Source organism: Stegodyphus dumicola, chromosome X1 (assembly GCF_044657685.1).
Source record: "Stegodyphus dumicola isolate Sdum_Otavi_A_Nest chromosome X1, ASM4465768v1".
NCBI classification, from domain to species: Eukaryota; Metazoa; Arthropoda; class Arachnida; order Araneae; family Eresidae; genus Stegodyphus; species Stegodyphus dumicola.
The window spans coordinates 67,484,828-67,503,041 of NC_140780.1; the positions used below are offsets into that span (position 1 = coordinate 67,484,828).

General features: G+C 31.8%; 2 long non-coding RNA genes across 5 annotated transcripts in view; one reads left to right on the top strand and one right to left on the bottom strand.

Moving 5' to 3' along the window:
* LOC146993172 (uncharacterized) overlaps positions 1-18,214 on the bottom strand; it is an 880,419-nt gene that overhangs the window by 74,067 nt on the left and 788,138 nt on the right. For all 3 annotated transcript variants that reach the window (XR_015038634.1, XR_015038635.1, XR_015038636.1), the window contains one exon: positions 5,255-5,357. This is a non-coding gene — a long non-coding RNA (uncharacterized LOC146993172). The remainder of the gene's footprint in view (positions 1-5,254; positions 5,358-18,214) is intronic.
* LOC146993174 (uncharacterized) overlaps positions 6,141-18,214 on the top strand; it is a 382,674-nt gene continuing 370,600 nt past the window's right edge. The window contains exons 1-3 of one of the 2 annotated variants that reach the window (XR_015038632.1): positions 6,141-6,345; positions 6,439-6,497; positions 6,862-6,927. This is a non-coding gene — a long non-coding RNA (uncharacterized LOC146993174). The remainder of the gene's footprint in view (positions 6,346-6,438; positions 6,498-6,861; positions 6,928-18,214) is intronic. The other variant, XR_015038633.1, reaches the window with a different exon arrangement.

An 18,214-nucleotide genomic window follows, 5' to 3' on the forward strand; every position in this document is an offset into this window, starting at 1 on the left:
TTAACAGAAGACAATTTGGCCCCACTAACTTTCTTTATGAGTACTCATTAAATTTTTATTTACATTTCTTTTTTGTTCAACATTTAACTTTCAATGGTTTTAAGAGAAACAGCACTTCATAGAGAGAATCTAAATTCGGAAAAAACTGAAACAAAATTGGTTTATACACAGGAAGTGCAATTACACTGACCTGTTGGGAAGAGAAGACCCCATTAGGCAAGGAAAATATTAGGCCAGACAGAGAGGAAAATGCTTAGCCTCCTCCTCGTAATTGTAATATTTAATAATTTGTAAATGGTAACATTTAATATTTAGTAACTTGTAATTAACAACACTTTGGATACAGATTTGAAAAATAGAACTATGCTGGTATTGCAGTTCTCTGTGATTATACATTCTAAGATTGTAAATAAATAGTTTCTAAAAGCTAAAAGTGTATCCTCATGATTTTATATGGTGTCAGGAGTGTTTTGCTTTCAAAATGGTAAGTTTAAAACCACCAGAGCCGATGAAATTTAATGGAAATCTAGCTTGGAATTGGCAGAGATGGCTGCAATCATTTGAAATATATGAAGTAATTAAGACACAATAACACGCCGAATAAATACTAATTCAGAAGTCAAACAACAAAAATCAGCGTTAATTTACAAAATTTTCACAGGACTAGTTTCGATGGTTTTACCGAACCATCATCTTCAGCTGCAAAACCGCAAATGGACCATTTGCGGTTTTGCAGCTGAAGATGATGGTTCGGTAAAACCATCGAAACTAGTCCTGTGAAAATTTTGTAAATTAACGCTGATTTTTGTTGTTTGACTTCTGAATTAGTATATATGAAGTAGCTAGTGAATTACATAATAAAGAAGAGAAGGTAAGAGTTAATACTTTTCTTCATGTAATAGGAATTTGTGGTCTTGAAATATATAATACATATCCTATAGAAGAGGGTAAAGAAATTAAATTAAGTGAAATTAAAACAAAATTTACGGAATATTGTATTCCTAAGAAAAATATTACATATGAAAGACATTTATTCTTTACTAGAAATCAAACCGCGTCAGAAACCATAGATGAATACGTAAATGACCTTCGAAATAAAGCTAGAACATGCGAGTTTGCACAATTAATGGATAGTTTAATAAAGGATAAAATTGTTTGTGGTATTAAAGATGATATAGTGAGAGCAAGATTGTTATATGAAACAGAATTAACATTAGAAAAAGCTCTTGATATATGCAGATCTGCTGAAATAAGTGCACATCAAATGAAAATCATAAAAGATGAGGAAACTGCTGTAAACTTAGTGAAAAAGAAACCAAGTAAACATAATAAGAATACTTACAAAGAGGTAAATACCGATAAACAAAAGACAAAAATTTGTTCTAAATGTGGAACATCTCATGAGTATCGAATGTGTCCAGCATATGGAAAAATCTGTCATAAATGTAAAAAGGCAAATCATTTCGCGAGTCAGTGTAAAACCAATATAATAAAAAATGAAGCAGTCAAGGTAAACAAAAAAGATAGACAAATTAAATTAATAAATCATGACTCTGAGGAAGAGTTAGAATTTTATGTTGGCACATTAAACCTTAATTCAGATAACAAGGAAGAGAAATGGACTGTTGACGTTAATGTAAATAAAAGTAAACTAAATTTGCAGTTAGATACTGGAGCAATGTGCAATGTTATTTCTAAAACCAAAGTGAAATTGCTAAATGTTCGGATACAGAAGTCTGAAATTAAAAGATTAGTTACATTCTCTGGGAATAAAATGGATACTTTAGGAAAAGTAGTACTTAACTGCCAATATGGAAAAAATAATTATGTTGTGGAATTCCAAATTATTGACAAAGAAGTACCTTCTATATTAGGATTAAAATCATGTTTGCAACTAGGTTTGATTCAGAAAGTAATGTCTGTTTACACTGAAGACTTATTGGAGGAATACAAAGATGTATTTGAAGGCTTAGGTTGTTTGAATAGAGAATATAAAATCCAGTTAAAACAAGATGTAACACAGTCATTCATCCTCCAAGAAAAATACCCATAGCTATATGTGATAAAGTTAAGAAAGAATTACAAAGAATGGAAAATTTAAATGGTTTTGAGGAAGTAAGAGAACCAACTGAATGGGTAAATTCAATGGTCACAGTTGTCAAACCGAACAAAATAAGAATATGTTTAGATCCTAGAGATTTAAATAAAGCTATAAAACGAGAACATTATCCGATGTTAACCATTGACGAAGTTGTCACTAGAATGCCTAACGCAAAAATATTTCCTGTTTTAGATGCTAATAGTGCTTTTTGGCAAATCCAGCTTGATGAAGAAAGTAGTAATTTGTGTACATTCAATACACCTTTTGGCAGATACAAATTTAAAAGATTACCTTTTGGCATATGTTCAGCTCCAGAAATTTGCCAAAGAAAATTAAGCCAAATAATAGAAGGTCTAGAAGGCGTTGAATGTATTATACATGATATCTTAATATGGGGATCTAATGAAAAGGAACGTGAGCTATGACTTAAAAAAGTACTCCAGAGAGCACGAGAAAATAATTTGAAGTTCAATAAGGCTAAATGTAAAATAAAAGTTAATCGTGTGAATTATATAGGGCACGAGTTAAGTGAAAACGGACTAAAACCTGATTTTTCTAAAGTGGAAGCAATTGTTAAAATGCCAGAACCTACAGATGTGCCTTCGCTACAAAGATTTTTGGAAATGATTACTTATTTAGCCAAATTTATTCCTAACTTAAGTACTATTACTGCACCATTAAGACAGTTACTTGAGAAAAATGTCCTCTGGCACTGGACTGAAAAGCATCAAAAAGCTTTCGAAACACTTAAAGAATTGATTGCAAAAGCACCCGTATTAAAATTCTACGATGTTAATAAGGATGTAACTCTTTCAGTAGATGCAAGTTCTGAAGGATTAGGTGCTGTTTTACTACAAGAAAACCAACCAATTGCTTATGCTTCCAGAGCTCTAACAAAAAGTCAGAAAAATTATGCTCAGATAGAAAAAGAGCTTTTAGCTATTACTTTTGGATGTTCTAAATTTCATCAATATATACATGGCAAACGTATTACAGTTGAAACTGATCATCGACCATTAGAAAGCATAACTAAGAAACCTCTTTTTAAAGCACCACAGCGATTGCAAAGAATGCTGTTAAATTTACAAAAATATGATCTAGATGTACGATACAAAAAGGGGAAAGACTTATTAATAGCAGACACTTTGAGTAGAGCAAATTTGAATACAACAGAAGATAATGATGAAGATACAGAAATTTGTACACTGATTCCAGCATCTGATGACAAAATTTATGCATTGAAGAAAGAAAGTGAATGTGATGCTACACTACAGTGCTTAAAGAAATATATTCTGAGAGGCTGGCCAGAAAGGAAACATCAGGTAGAACCTCAAGTCAAAGTATTTTGGGACTTTGTAAAGTATTTGGGATATATTTATTAATTGTAGATAGAGTTGACAATGGAAAATGACTTATTTTTCAAAGGAGGAAGGGTAATTATTCCTTTATCTATGCAAAAGGAAATGTTAAATTTAATTCATGAGGGTCATTTTGGTATAGAAAAATGTAAGAAAAGAGCTAGAGATGTTTTGTTTTGGCCACTTATGAACAAGCAGATAGAAGATAAAATTTCAAAATGTTCTATATGTTATGAATACCAGAACAAAAACATAAGAGAGCCTATGATACCACATGAAATTCCCAATTTACCTTAGTTGCGACAGATTTATTTGAGATTAACAAAGATGTATATTTATTAATTGTAGATTACTATTCCACCTTTTTTGAAATCTCCAAACTACCGGATACTCGAAGTCACACAGTGATCAGTTACATGAAATCTCATTTTGCAAGATACGGTATACCATTGATAGTGATATCTGATAATGGACCTCAGTTTGCAAGTAAAGAATTTTCAGAATTTGCAAAGAAATACCAATTTAAACATATAACAAGCAGTTCATACCATCAACAGTCGAACGGATTAGCAGAGCGTTCAGTACAAACGGCGAAGAAATTGTTAAAGAAAGCTCAAGCAGATCATGCTGATCCTTATTTAGTTTTGTTAGCTCATAGGAACACTCCAACAAATGAGATGCTAGGATCACCAGCTCAACGACTTATGAGTAGAACAAGAACAATTCTTCCTACATCTGAAGAATTACTTAAACCTCAAGTTGTGAGAAATGTAAAAGAAAAAATCAACCAAGAAAGAACTCAACAGAAGTCATATTATGATCGTCATACAAAAACATTACCATCACTAAATAAAGGAGACTGTGTTCGGATATATCACGATAATCGCTGGAAACCAGCAGTTGTAGAAGAAGTGCATAAGACGCCTAGATCATATATACTTAGATCAGGTGGATCAGTATTGAGAAGAAATAGAAAAGATATTAGAGAAAACAGTTCAGCTGTTGATGAGAATATCAGAGGAACAGAACAAGGAGTTAATACACAGAAAACAGATGTAAAAGGATATGATTCCAGATATTCTCAAGGGCAAAGTTTAGAAGATCATCTACCAAACTCTGCTAACTCAGAAACAAGGAACGGTGAGCTAAGAACTAGAAGTGGGAGACTGATTAGAAAGCCGGCCAGGTATTTCGACTGATTTTAGACTATTAAAACTTTTGAACTCTTTAAAAAAACGGAAGATGTAATATTTAATAATTTGTAAATGGTAACATTTAATATTTAGTAACTTGTAATTGGCAACACTTTGCATACAGATTTGAAAAATAGAACTATGCTGGTATTTCAGTTCTCTGTGATTATACATTCTAAGATTGTAAATAAATAGTTTCTAAAACCTAAAAGTGTACCCTCATAATTTTATAGTAATGCGAAAGGAGGCCACTTGGGAAAAAATTACACTACAGCAGTAATTTTGAAACCACTAAGAAGCAACAGAACTCTAACAAATCTCAGACTTCTGATAATTATAGTGTGATTAACAGTTCAACCTCACTACGAATATTACAATACAATATAAAGAAAGAACCAATTCAGACACTTCAATATGGAATTCAAAACCTAAGAAATTAATGCATAAATGCTACCCTAAACATTAAAACATAATGTGAAGCGTTCACGTAAAATAAATAAGTAGTAAAACTCCGATATAAAGCAACATGTCAAAAGTGACCTACAAATTATAACACTCAAGCATTTCTAGTGAAAATAAAGTTAATATAAAACAAGAATTACCAGCCACAGATGTCTTTTTGCTCTGCACTATTTCTCCGTTCTTTTTCTTTCATGATATCATGTTCTGCAATCCAAGAGTGCACAAAAATGATGACAAATTACACTAGAAGAGGCCAAGAGGGGGGAAAAAGGAATCATTAGATTTTAACTACTTTGAAATTAAAGAATAATTATACACAAAGAGAAATATCTAATATTGTTTCTATATATATAGAACTTCAAAAGTAGCCTTCTTTGTTTTAAATTCCAGCAATGTGCTACATTGTTACTAAAATCATGACTGCAGTCGATAGAAAAGCAAATGATTTTCCTTATACTACGAAGTACAGTAAGCGAATGGTGTTTTTAATGTATGGGTACAACATGAACAATGAAAGAAAAACAAATTATACAGTTATTACGGATACACAGAATAAATGGGATAATGATCTTCAAGAAGAGTAAATAATTTCGGCGATGGTATAAAGATGGCACCGAAAGACAATGAGCCGGTAATTTTAAATGACAAATAAACAAAATAAACTTTAGTGTTATTTTTGAAGCAGGTGTTATATATTAAACTACCTTAATTCACACACACACAATTAGTGACATTTTGGAAATTTATGTCACATAACTTAAAAGAAGTATTTCAATCAGAATTTTAACGTAAGAAACGTTTCTTATTTTAAGTTCTTTACCGAGGTACTCTCATGCATGAGAGGTGACAGGTTAGCCCAACGTACGAGGGTTTATCCTGAAATATTACCAGGTCACTTTCAACGAAATGACAGCAATATTTCACCGAGGAAAAAAACATGCATAGCTGACTGGATTCCACCCCGACTTAAATACAGCAAGCCAAAACATATCTAATGCCGTTTTTCAAAGATGGAGTCGTCCGCTTTTTCCCAAAATGGCGTCCCAATTCAAAGAGGAATTCGTTGTTGACAGGTTATCTTCACGAGAAAAAAGGGGGAAAAATGGGAGGAGTTACGAGATTCTCTGGGTTGCATGAAGATCTACTAATAACTTTCTCGCCAAGTAATTTGGCGTCATCGGCGCATTCTTATTTCTGGAAGTGTGGTTGAAGAGTGGACTGTTTCTGATCCGTAAGTATGCTAAAATTCTACCATAAATTTTTAATACCTTGTTTTCCAAATTTACACATTTTGCTTGATTAATTTGAATTTGCTTGTTTTTAGATGTGCGCAGTGGCAAATTTCAGGTTATTCGTCAAATAACCAAGGTTTCTATTTCTCTGGTAAGTGTTTGCTTTATATCTTATATTTATTATTAAATATGAAAGGTAATTTTTGCATGCGTATATTTTTTCATGCTCATTTTCTGTTTTATGTGCTGGTAGATTTCTGGCCGATTTCCGTGTTTTTAGATAAATGCGCCATTTTCATTTAAGTGGCGTAGAGATTACTGTTTCCATTTGTTTTTTTTTTAAGTAACCACGAGAATTCTAACACATGTAAAAGCTTTACTAGTAAACTTTTAATTGAGGATATTTCAAGTAAATGTGCCATTTTTGCTGAGTTTGTGTAGAAGTTACTCTTCGTTATGCCTTTTTTGAGCCAATATGTTAATTAGTTGTATTAATTTAATGTGTTGTTTTGCAGATTAATGCAGTTTATTTGACAGATGTGTAATGCTGTTTGTTGAAAAATGCATTAGAACCAATGATGGTAAGATCTTGGCCTAGCAAATTGGTAAAATATTACCTGCTCTTAATTACTGAATCATATTGTAGGATAAAATCTGCTGTTTATGTATGAAAATTTGTACTTTTATCTCTGATTATGTGGTATATGCCCAGAATTTCATTATTAATGATCGATTCATTAAAATTACTATTTTTAATTGTCTACTTTGTTTTGTGTTGCTGCTGCTCATTCTGCATATTTTTTTTTTTTTTTTGGAGTAGATATAAAAATTCTTTTTTTTCCCCTCCATGTCTCTTTTTATTGTGCTGGTAAATTTCTGACTGAACTCATTTCAAGTTGAATGTGATATTTTCTTTAGCTCATGTAGAGATTCATCAAGTTTTTGCTGGTAAATTATTGAGAAAATTTCAAGTAAATGTGCCATTTTTACTTGGCCTGGCCTAACAGATTGGTAAAAGATTTTCTGATCTTAATTACTGATTTTTTTTTTTTATATTGTAGGATAAAAGTCTGCTTTTTATGTGTGAAAATATTTATTCTATCTGATTATGTGCCAACTTTAATGATTCAAGAAAAATGCCATTTCTGTGTGTAGCTAGTTTGTTGTTGCTGTTCGTCATGCAGTTCTTTTGAATATGTATCAGTTTGAAAATTTATTCTTACATGTGTATTTTTCTCATCCATTTTTGCTGTGCACTTTTCCTGTGAATATTATTTTTATTTAGTCTATATAGAATTTGCTCTTTGTACCTTTTCTAAATAAGTATGATACTTAGTTCTTGTTTTGTGTTATTTTAATGCCCAACAATTCACTTTAGGAACTACTCTTATATGCGCCCTGAGGTCGCCAAATTTCTCGCCAATAATTTTTGGCAAGAAACTCCACGGTGCCATCATACTTTCTAAGTTTTTTGGTCTACATTTTGAACTTTAAGCCTAAAATGTTTCTAAAAACGAGGTTTGCGCACATGCGAAAACCACATTCTGAACACACAATTTAAGCTAAAACTCTCCCAAAAAAAAAAAAAAAAAAAAATTTAGATAGCAAAAACGTAAAGTTTCTAACCAAAAATATTTTACAAGAATCCTTGCACAGTGATATGTTTTAACTTTGAAAAGAATCTCCGAATTGCACAATCCAGGCAGCGAAAGAATCTACGAACTACGCACACCTCGCCTTTAATAAATTAACACAACAACAATAAATTTCAAAGAATACCATGTACACAGCATTCTGTTTCAAATTTAAGAAACATCTACGAATTGTGCAATCTAGGCACTATGCACTAATCAATGAAATAAACTAAAATAATTTTCAAACAATTCAAAAAAAAACAACAATAATGACAGAAGTTCATACTAAAAAAACAATGAACATAACATTAAGAATAAAATAAAATGCACTTATCATGAATGAATGCTTTTTCGAACAGCAGAAATACCATTTTCATGCCGCCACGTAATCATTATCGTATTTATATGACAACCAGACACACTATCCAGAAAATTCATACAAATAAAGGTTCAAAAACCTTTTCCTAAATCCTTGTAAGATTTACAGCCATCCGAAAAAAAGTTGCACAAGGCTCAATCCACTCTTTAATACATCAGTGTTTCCTTATTTCTATCATGCACAGCCACTAAAAATAATCTCCCAGACCCTCTTGCAACATAGGCCGTTTTAAAACATGCACGACACGAACCAACGAGCAATTAAAACACTCCAGCAAAAGAGTATTCAACGTCAAAAGAGTTGCCATACAACACGCATCGCGCCAAAACCCAGCGCAGAACACATATCGCCACATTTGGTGATCTGAAGGCGCATACAAGAGTAGAGCCCTGTGCACTTTTCCTGTGAATATTATTTTTATTTAGTCTATATAGTGCTCTTTGTACCTTTTTTGAATAAGTATGATACTTAGTTCTTGTTTGTGTTATTTTAATGCCCAACAATTCACTTTCGAATGTTTGTTAATTATAGAAGCTAATTTTACTTTTTGATTGCAGTTTTTAACTCTGTACCTTTTATCCAGACATAAATAACATCTGCCTTTTCATATCTAAACTTAAAATATCGCAGTTGGGAAAAGGTTTCAATTTGAAAGGTAGTGGCTTTTCTAATTGCAAGAATTTCTCTTCAGAATTATAATTAGCATAAGCTGTGCATTCTCTGCTGAGTATTTCATTTCTCAAAAAGTCTAGTAGATCTTTTAAATCTTAATTTTAATCTTTAATTTTTTGGCTATAATTAAGAACAAATTCATTTGGAAGCAATTTAAAAAATAAAGGCATTAAAATATATCTGTATAAATCAGTATATTTTTAATGTTGCCACACAGCGTAAAAGCATCTCTACTTTCTCCCAGAAGTCTTGCTATTTTTCAGATTTCAAGGTTGACTTCTGTGCCTTGTTTTGCAGGTTAACATGCTTTATTTGATTGCATAGAAGTTAACTTTTCGTAAAAAGTCCTTAATTATAGTATCATTATTCGTAAATTCAAGGCTTAAACAGATTGGTAAAATGTTTGGCCTTAACTACTGAATTCTGCTAATTACATGGGATATGTCCATAATTTAAATTTTCTCCTAGTAAATCGATCAATTGGAACAAAATGTGAAATGAATTTATTAAAGAGTATGTCATTTGCTGTATTCATAAATTTCCAGCCATGCATATCATTTAATAATTTGTTTTTAGGATAAAACAAAGTAGTAGCAGATGGTCCTACCAATTTGAATAAATATGGAATTTAGTTTTAATAGTTTTATTTATTTCATGTAATTTATGATATTAAAGTATAAAGGCTATGCTCGTGGATTTTAGTAAAGGCAAGTTTCCAATCAATAGCAGTTTTTATTTGAGTATGGTGGTTGAGCTATTTATCCAGCATTTTTTTAGTATGAAGACTAATCATACTAAAAAAATTTGAGCATTTCTTTCAAGTAAAAATCAGTGTGTTGTAGCTGTGCCAGTATCATTCTGCATAATGACAAAAGTTCATTAAATATGTTAGTGACATTTAAGTGTTGGTGTTGATTATCATGCAATACTGAAACTAAATTCAGAATTTCATTATTGACATTTTTTTTTTTTTTTTTTTTTAATTCTGGGTATGAATGTCTGAGCATGTGTGTAAATTTTAAATCATTCTGGATTTTCTTTCATTTGATTAATTCGTTAAACTTGCTGTTATCTGTGAAAATTTTTCCTATTGAACTTTACCTTTCGTTTTAGTGGCACAGGTGATAATAGATTTTTAACCCCCCAAAAATGAAAATTTCCAAGTGTGGCTATAAAGAGTATGCTCAAGTTCATAAAATAACTTAGTTTTTCTTTATCATCACCTTTCTGTTGGAGAAGCTTTTCTGCAGCATACAGTGACCACCCCTTTTCTATTATAAGAATACAGTCAAAAGTCTTTAATCTGGACGTCCATAATCCGGAATGATCTATAATCTGCACCTCAAAGCTACAAACTTTCTGCACATGCGCATACGCGTTTAATGTATAACGGACGGTATAAGCTAAGCTAAAGTTATCTAATTATCTATTTCAGTTAATGTTGCAGATTGCGTTGTTCCTTAATCTTCTAATTGGATCCGGCTTTTTTTTTTTTTTTTTTTTTTTTTTTTTTTTTTTTTTTTTTGGACTGTTAGAGCAATTTTATAAAAGTAAGCTTGAACTTTAGATTATGTCAAAAAGAATTTCCGATTCTGGAGCTGCCAAAGGATCTACAAAGCGAAAGCATGTTTTGATGACTATCAAACAAAAAGTGGAATTGCTGCAAAAAATGTATAAAGGCATATCCTTTGTTTCTCTAACCATTCCGAAATCTGTTTATCAATTTTACACCTCTCTGTGGGGGGAGGAACATCTGTAATCCAAAATCGCCGAAGTCCCGACGAGTCCGGATTACGGACTTTGTACTGTATAACGGACCTACAAAGGGCCCCATATCTCAAATAGCTTAGGGCCTTATTAAGTCAAAATATGGTTCTGCATACTGTTAAGCACGAAGTTGGAAGCAAAATGGTTTGTATATTTCTTGCTGCTTCTGGAATGGGAAATTTACCTTTGTAGGTTTTTTTTTTTTTAAATTTTAAACAGCTTTCCTGTATTTTCTTGTTTCCCACCTACAACTCCCTACCAAAATGAATTTTTAAAATCCCGTTTTATATAAACGAGGTGGAAGTCTCAGGGAAAAATAATGACCACGTCAATTTTTTTTCTTCAAGTGTAGTAATTTTAGAAATTTATCTGAATGTCTCCTGTGGACTTTCATTTAATAGATAACTAAAGCCAGTATGGAAATTAGGACATTTTGATATTGAAGAATAATTCATTGCTGCCTACTCTCCTTTTTTTAATTTTTAGTCTTAACAAAGGAAAATGTTTCTCAGAAATAAATGGAATGTATTTAATTAATTTTTTTGAATTGTACTTTTTTTCTTGTTACATTTTATTGATGTTATTAAATTTCATTTATTCAGAGTTGTCTTAATCTGTAGTCATTTCTAAATTTTTATATGAAGATTTAAAAAATGGAATTAGCCAAAGAATATAAGAATTAAATGTTAATATATTTTACAACAGAATTGAATTTCAAATAGTTCAATAATCTAGTCCATATAAATTTGAACTGAATTTTAATTTGATTTTTCTATTAATTCATTGCATTTATTTAGGTGCCTAGAATGTAAACATGGTAAATAAAATGGCAAGTACCCATTCCTCAGTATATTTTGGTGGGAAAAAACGTTTGAAATTTATGTTCAGTGTGTAGTAATATTATTCAGTTAACTTAATATTTGTTTAGGAATTTCACACGGTGGGTGATCTTTTGTGCAAGATACTGAGAAAATTTTGATATTCTTTATGCTAAGAATAGTTTCAAGAATTAATAAATTTCAGTTTTTTATATGATAGACTGATTTTTCAAAGTAATATACACCAAGGTCACCTTGGATGATCAAGAGCTTGTATCATACATGCATATTAACTGTTATGGGATAGCTATGGACTTCGGTCCTTCAAATTGTTTTATTAATATATGTACAGTATTCAAAGAACTACAAAAGGGTGGATTGTAGTGAATAAAACATTTTTGCTTCTGATAGAAGTGTACACCTGACTGAAAAATGTAACAGCCATCGTTAAAATTCAACATCATTTGAGAGATCTGTCTTAAGTATAGTACATACTTTTAAAATATGAATTTTTGGAATAATGTAACATATTAAAAGAAGATAAATTATGTATTGAAGTAAATTATGCATTCAGTATTCCCATAAATTTTCCATTTTATACATTCTTAATATAAGAATTATCAGTAATTTTAAAATCATTAGTGTAGGTGTTTTAGGAAAACTGGTTTTAAATTCAGGCTTAGATACTAAGAGTTATGTTTTATGAAGCATAAGTATCTAACATTTGTTTTGCAATTAAGTTGAGCTCAAATCATTAAATGTGAATGACAATATAGAAAAGAGAATCAGAGTTATTTTAATTACTGTGATGATGATAGGTTATCTCTTATCACAATAAAGTACTTGGTATTTTATTTCAAGGAAAAAAAAAACCAGCTGGGATGTTCTGTGGAGCAAGGTTTTTAAATTTTTAAATCCTGTTCCTAGAGCAGACTTGCTAGTTCTTGGTTGTAGGTAAAGTTCAAATGGTATTTTAAGAACCTGAGGCTTAAAAAAAGGGGGGAATAAATAAAGGTTTATTTTTTATAGAAAAATTCATTTATATTTCAGTAGTAGTTGTTATATTTTGTGGCTATTCAATTTCTTCACTAAAACATTCTGCAGTACTTATATATTATCTCATCGACTGTGAAAGTTAGGGAGATGCTACCAAATTTCTGTTAGTTGTTCCTGTGGAACTCTGAAAACCTGACACATCTTTATTTAACAAAAAATCAGTGTTCAACCTGCTTTGTAAAAAAGCTTTCATCAATTTCTATTAGTTTGTTTTGCCTTCCTGATTTTACTTGAAGCTCTGTTTAGAATGCTATGAGTGCAGACTTTCTGCAGGTAGTTTACTGTTTTGTTGAACATATTGTATAGATTAATCTACACTTTTTTATGTCAGATTTCATAATTTTGAAAGCAATCTGCTGCTTGCTGTTCTGTAGAAGTGTTTCCTAATTTAAATTTTATTAGCTTAAAATCTTACTGCATACTGTCAGGGCCGGATTTATGTATAAGCTATACGAACTATAGCTGAGGGCCCCCACTTTCTTGGGGGGGCAAAAATTAAGATATAGTATAAATAATATTAAAATATATTACAGTACAAAGTCCGTAATCCGGACTGATCTATAATCCGGACCTCAAAGCCACAAACTTACGCATGCGCTTAAAGCCAGTAAAGCGTTTACCCACGCGCAACTTCCGATAGCAAAAAAAGTAACAGAGAACATTATTGAAAACGAAAAAATTTCGATTGACAAGTTAGTCGGTATTCTCGACACAGCAATTACAGGACTTGAACAGTGGAACTTTGTAACTGAACAAGAAATTATGTCTGTTTATAGAATTAAAGATAAAGTATTAGCACAAAAAATGAAGCAACGTGAACAACTTACATTTAAAGAAATGTTTACTAAAGTAAACAAATAAATATTACGCTTTTTTTTTTTTTTTTTTGTAAATTTTGATACGGATTAGATCATAATTGCTCTTTATTCCATAAATTACGGTTTCATATTTTTGATTGTATAATTTCTGCGTGCCATCATACCGGATTTAAATTGATGATCTATAATCCGGAATCGCCAAAGTCCCGACGAGTCCGGATTACGGACTTTGTACTGTATAACAGACTTATAAAGGGCCCCATATCTGAAATAGCTTAGGGCCTTATTAAGTCTAAATATAGTTCTGCATACTGTTAAGCACGAAGTTGGAAGCAAAATGGTTTGTATATTTCTTGCTGCTTCTGGAATGGGAAATTTACCTTTGTAGGTTTTTTTTTTTTTTTTTAAATTTTAAACAGCTTTCCTGTATTTTCTTGTTTCCCACCTACAACTCCCTACCAAAATGAATTTTCAAAATCCCGTTTTATATAAACGAGGTGGAACCAGTATTTAATAAGAAGTCTGAGGGAAAAATAATGACCACGTCAATTTTAGTCAAAAAGTTACTTCCGTGGAAGAGCTTAGTAATGCATGTCTTCCTTTCTGGCCATGTCATTGCTTTAAGCTAAATCTTACTACGTTCAGCCGTATTGTTTCATGCCTGTTAGTATTCGCCAGTGAGGTTTAATTAAGGGCCAACTCTGTTAGTTATTTCTGTACAGCTTTTTCTAGTTTTTAGTTAGTTAGCATTAGTTTCCTATTTTCTATCTTAAGTTAAAGCCCAAGTGGAGAGTTCATGTAAGCCCAGGATTGGCCAACTGTAAATTGTCTCAAGTTAAATAAAAGGATATTTAAACCCTACTTTGGACTTGTCGTTCTAGACTTTTAGAAGTCAATGAATAGTCGCCACACAATTCTCAAGTATTCTAGATACCAAAGGCAGCCAATTTTACTAGAATCTTGTATCATTTATAGTGGAAAATTATATAGATCAGTATATAACTAGTATGAAAATTTGAAAGCATCTGCAAGAAAATTGGAATGCAAAATACATTCATGTTTCATCAGGATAATGATTCTAAACATGCAGCCCTAAATGTTCACATGTGGTTTTCATACAACTGTCTGGAAGTTATCACAACTTCTTCCTTCATTTAGTCTTCAGACGTAAATCAAATTGAACATGTATTGAGTGAGTTAGAGAAAAGAATAAGTAAATGTAACATTTCTTCAAAAGTTCTATTTAAAGCTATTCTTGTGAAGGAATGGAACAACAGTTACTCAAAAAATACAGATAAATGCTTGTGAAAAGTGTAACTTTAGCTAAAAGATATTTAACCATTATGAGTATTGAATGTCCCGTTATTTTATTTATTTATTTTTTACTGACTTCGAATACTTATATGAGTTCATTTTCAATACATTTTGAATATCTTTTTTTAACAAAAAACGCTTAGACTTTTTTTTTTTTTTTCAAAATAATGAACAAATAGTACATGTGAAAGAAAAGTCATTTTACTGATTATTATTAACTGATATTTGGAAATAAAATCAAAGATTGCAAGTGTTACAATATTAATTTCATAGGTTTTATAATTTCATGAGTTAAAACTGATATTTTAAATTTAAAAATACAAAAACATGAATATTTGTCTTATCCAAAACATGTTTGTAAGTGCAAGTATATATGTCTAAATGGCTGGCAGTTACATAAGGCATAAGAACTTTTAAAGACATACGATATGTTAGACTTCATATCTTAAAATAATTTACATTAATGTCATAGTAGAAAGGCAATTTGACTGCACTATATGTGATTTCTTTAGGGTAATTAAAGAAAATTACACCACATGTGCTCTTTCCCACCTTTCCATCTTATTTTGCAAATAAATTGAGCAGAACGTAATTTTTTTGGCCATATGATACCTTCGGTATGACATACCAGGCTCTATCTAGTAATGCTGAAGTGCACTTGTAGTAGTTCATTCAGGAGAAGGAAAATCTCGTAGAAGATTAAAGGGGGAAAAGTGATCGCAATCAGGCATACTGGTGGTCCTGGTACGTACGATGAGACAACAAGTTGATTTTTATGTTATAATGTAACCTGCTTGTAAACAAGATTTTTCTGGAGCACAAAATAAATATAACAGCACAGAAGGGCTATTAAGTCCCAGAAATATGTTGATAAGTATGTTTTTCATTCAATCTTAGCCATTTGGTTAGGTGAACGGATCAACAGATTATCATGGAGAGAAAGGAGGCTTTCAGAAGAACCGAGCAATGGTGTTTAAATCATACTACAGAATACATCCATCTAATCTTATGCTTATTATGCAAAAACTAGAGGAAGAATATTACTCACTTAGAGATGTTCCCAATCAGTCCGAGGAATAATTAGCTTATCTTAATGATCTCAAAAATCAAATCGCAGCACTAAGCCAGTATGTTATCGAACTCAAACTGAGGATGAACCCACTAATTACTCCCAGCTACTATGGAAACTAATAAATCTACCGAATCTACTAACGCTAAAATTAAGCGTAAGAAAAACATAACGGATAAAGAACTACACCTCGCATAACACATAAACGCGCTCTTTCAAACGCAGAGGGTAATGAGCCAGCACAGAAAAACAAATTCCAGGAATTAAATCTCGAAGACAATATGGATTCTACTAACGAGAAGGTTGATTTTATAGCCCCAACAAAAACGGCAGGGCATATCCCCCTCCCACTGTCCTAGCCGACTTTGCAGGCGACTGGGACAAATTAAAAGATGCTATTGAAGAAAGTTACAAATCAAAAAATTCCGCGGAAATTTATCCGGTGGAACTCTTACCATCAGAGTTTACGACTCTGAACATTACAGAATGCTCACTGATTTTTTAGATAAACTTGAACTCCCCTACCATACTTTTAAAATGAACATCGAGAAACCCGTTAAAGCTATAATCGAGAAACTGCCAAAGACTGCTAATATTGAACGTATCAAATCTGAAATAAAAGAAATGGAAATACCCATCCAAAAAACCGTCAAATCACTCATGTTATTGAGGGGAAAATTATCCATTTACCTGTATACTTAGCTGAATGCACCAGCAATAAAGAAGGTAAAGCTATATATGACATAAAGAAATTAAGAGGACTCGACGTGTTCGTGGAAACCTTACAAATCTCTCCCTGGCCCCATACAATGCCATAAATGCCAGCGGTACGGGCATACACGGGATCGCCGCAAATACAAAGCATGCTGTTTAAAATGTGCAAAACCTCACGAGACCTATACTTGCTCCCAAACAAAAAATGGTAAAGATAAACCTCCAGTCTGTGCCCTCTGCGGAGCAGATCACATTTCTTCTTTTAAAGGTTGCCCTAAGCACCCATTTAATATACAGAAACAGATTGAAGAAATTAAAGCCAAAATAGAAGCGACAAAGAATCAATTCCATTACTACAAAAATGAATTCCCGGCGCTCAATCCGAAGGAGATTCCTAAACGTAGTCCTGCCTGGCAACAGCCATCCAGAGATGAAAACCAACCGAAAGGATCAAAAACTAGCCAATTAGGATTTTATGAGAGGTTAAAGTTACAAATTAAAGATTTCTTCTAAAAATTTAAAAATGCTAAAGGAATATTTGAAAAATTAGAGGTCGGCATGGCTGTTTTTGATTACCTGTCAAATATTGATTATGAATTTTAAGCCGATTCTTAATATTCCTAATCTTATTTCAGCTACCAAAAGCTTTATAAAAATTAATTTCTTCAATGCTAACGGTATCCGTAAGTAACAACCTCAGCTCATCTCTTACCCAAAAATAACTGGCGTTTCGGAGGTATTGAGAGACGAAAGCTGGAGGCAGTGTCTAAACATAGCTCCGAAATTTTTTAAATAACTGTTTCAGTAAATATTTTCAACTCTCTAAAAAAGTTTAATGCACCTTTCCTATGCAATGTCTCTTTCATCAAATTGAAAAAGGAAACTTCGCTTCATCGAAACTTCAGGTGTTTTGTTAGCTGTTTACTATCAACACGAGAAATCTAAAAGAGGCCCTGACACGGAATATTCAGATAAGTAACATTCTGTTCTCTATACAATATATGTTTCTCTATCACTAGAGTGCAATTAAATTTTTTTATTTATTATTTTTCATAAGATTCTAGCATTATACAATAGTTAGTAATATTAGCAAGTCACGTGGTTCTTTTCTTTGTAACTATTCCGTAGAGACGCCACATTCCTTATCAGTAGTCCGTTCTTATCAGCAATTCACACCCTTCGGAGGCCTCCCTCTTCGTGCTTAGGAATTTCTTGAGAGGGAAAAAATGGGGTATAGATTGATGAGTATAGATTGTGATTTTTGTAACTAAGATCCCCGACTTTTTTTTTTCAGGTCTCAAACTTAGAATTATGAGCAAATAAAAATACAGTGTGACGGAATTTGTTAAAGTTGTACTATAATAAATTACAACGGTTAAATTAATAAATTAATTTTATATTTAACTAATATTTAAGAAAAATAAACTGTGTAATTTATTTTTGCTGAAATGCTCTCACACTGTGTATGGATTTATGATTTTGTCAATTACTGTTTTTATGAAATATACATGAATTTTTTGGGAACGGTAATATTTAAATTTACTTTAGTTAAAATATTATGTACATCTCTGTGATGATATATGTCTTTTCTTGTTAGGTCTCAAGATAACGGCATACACATTACCAT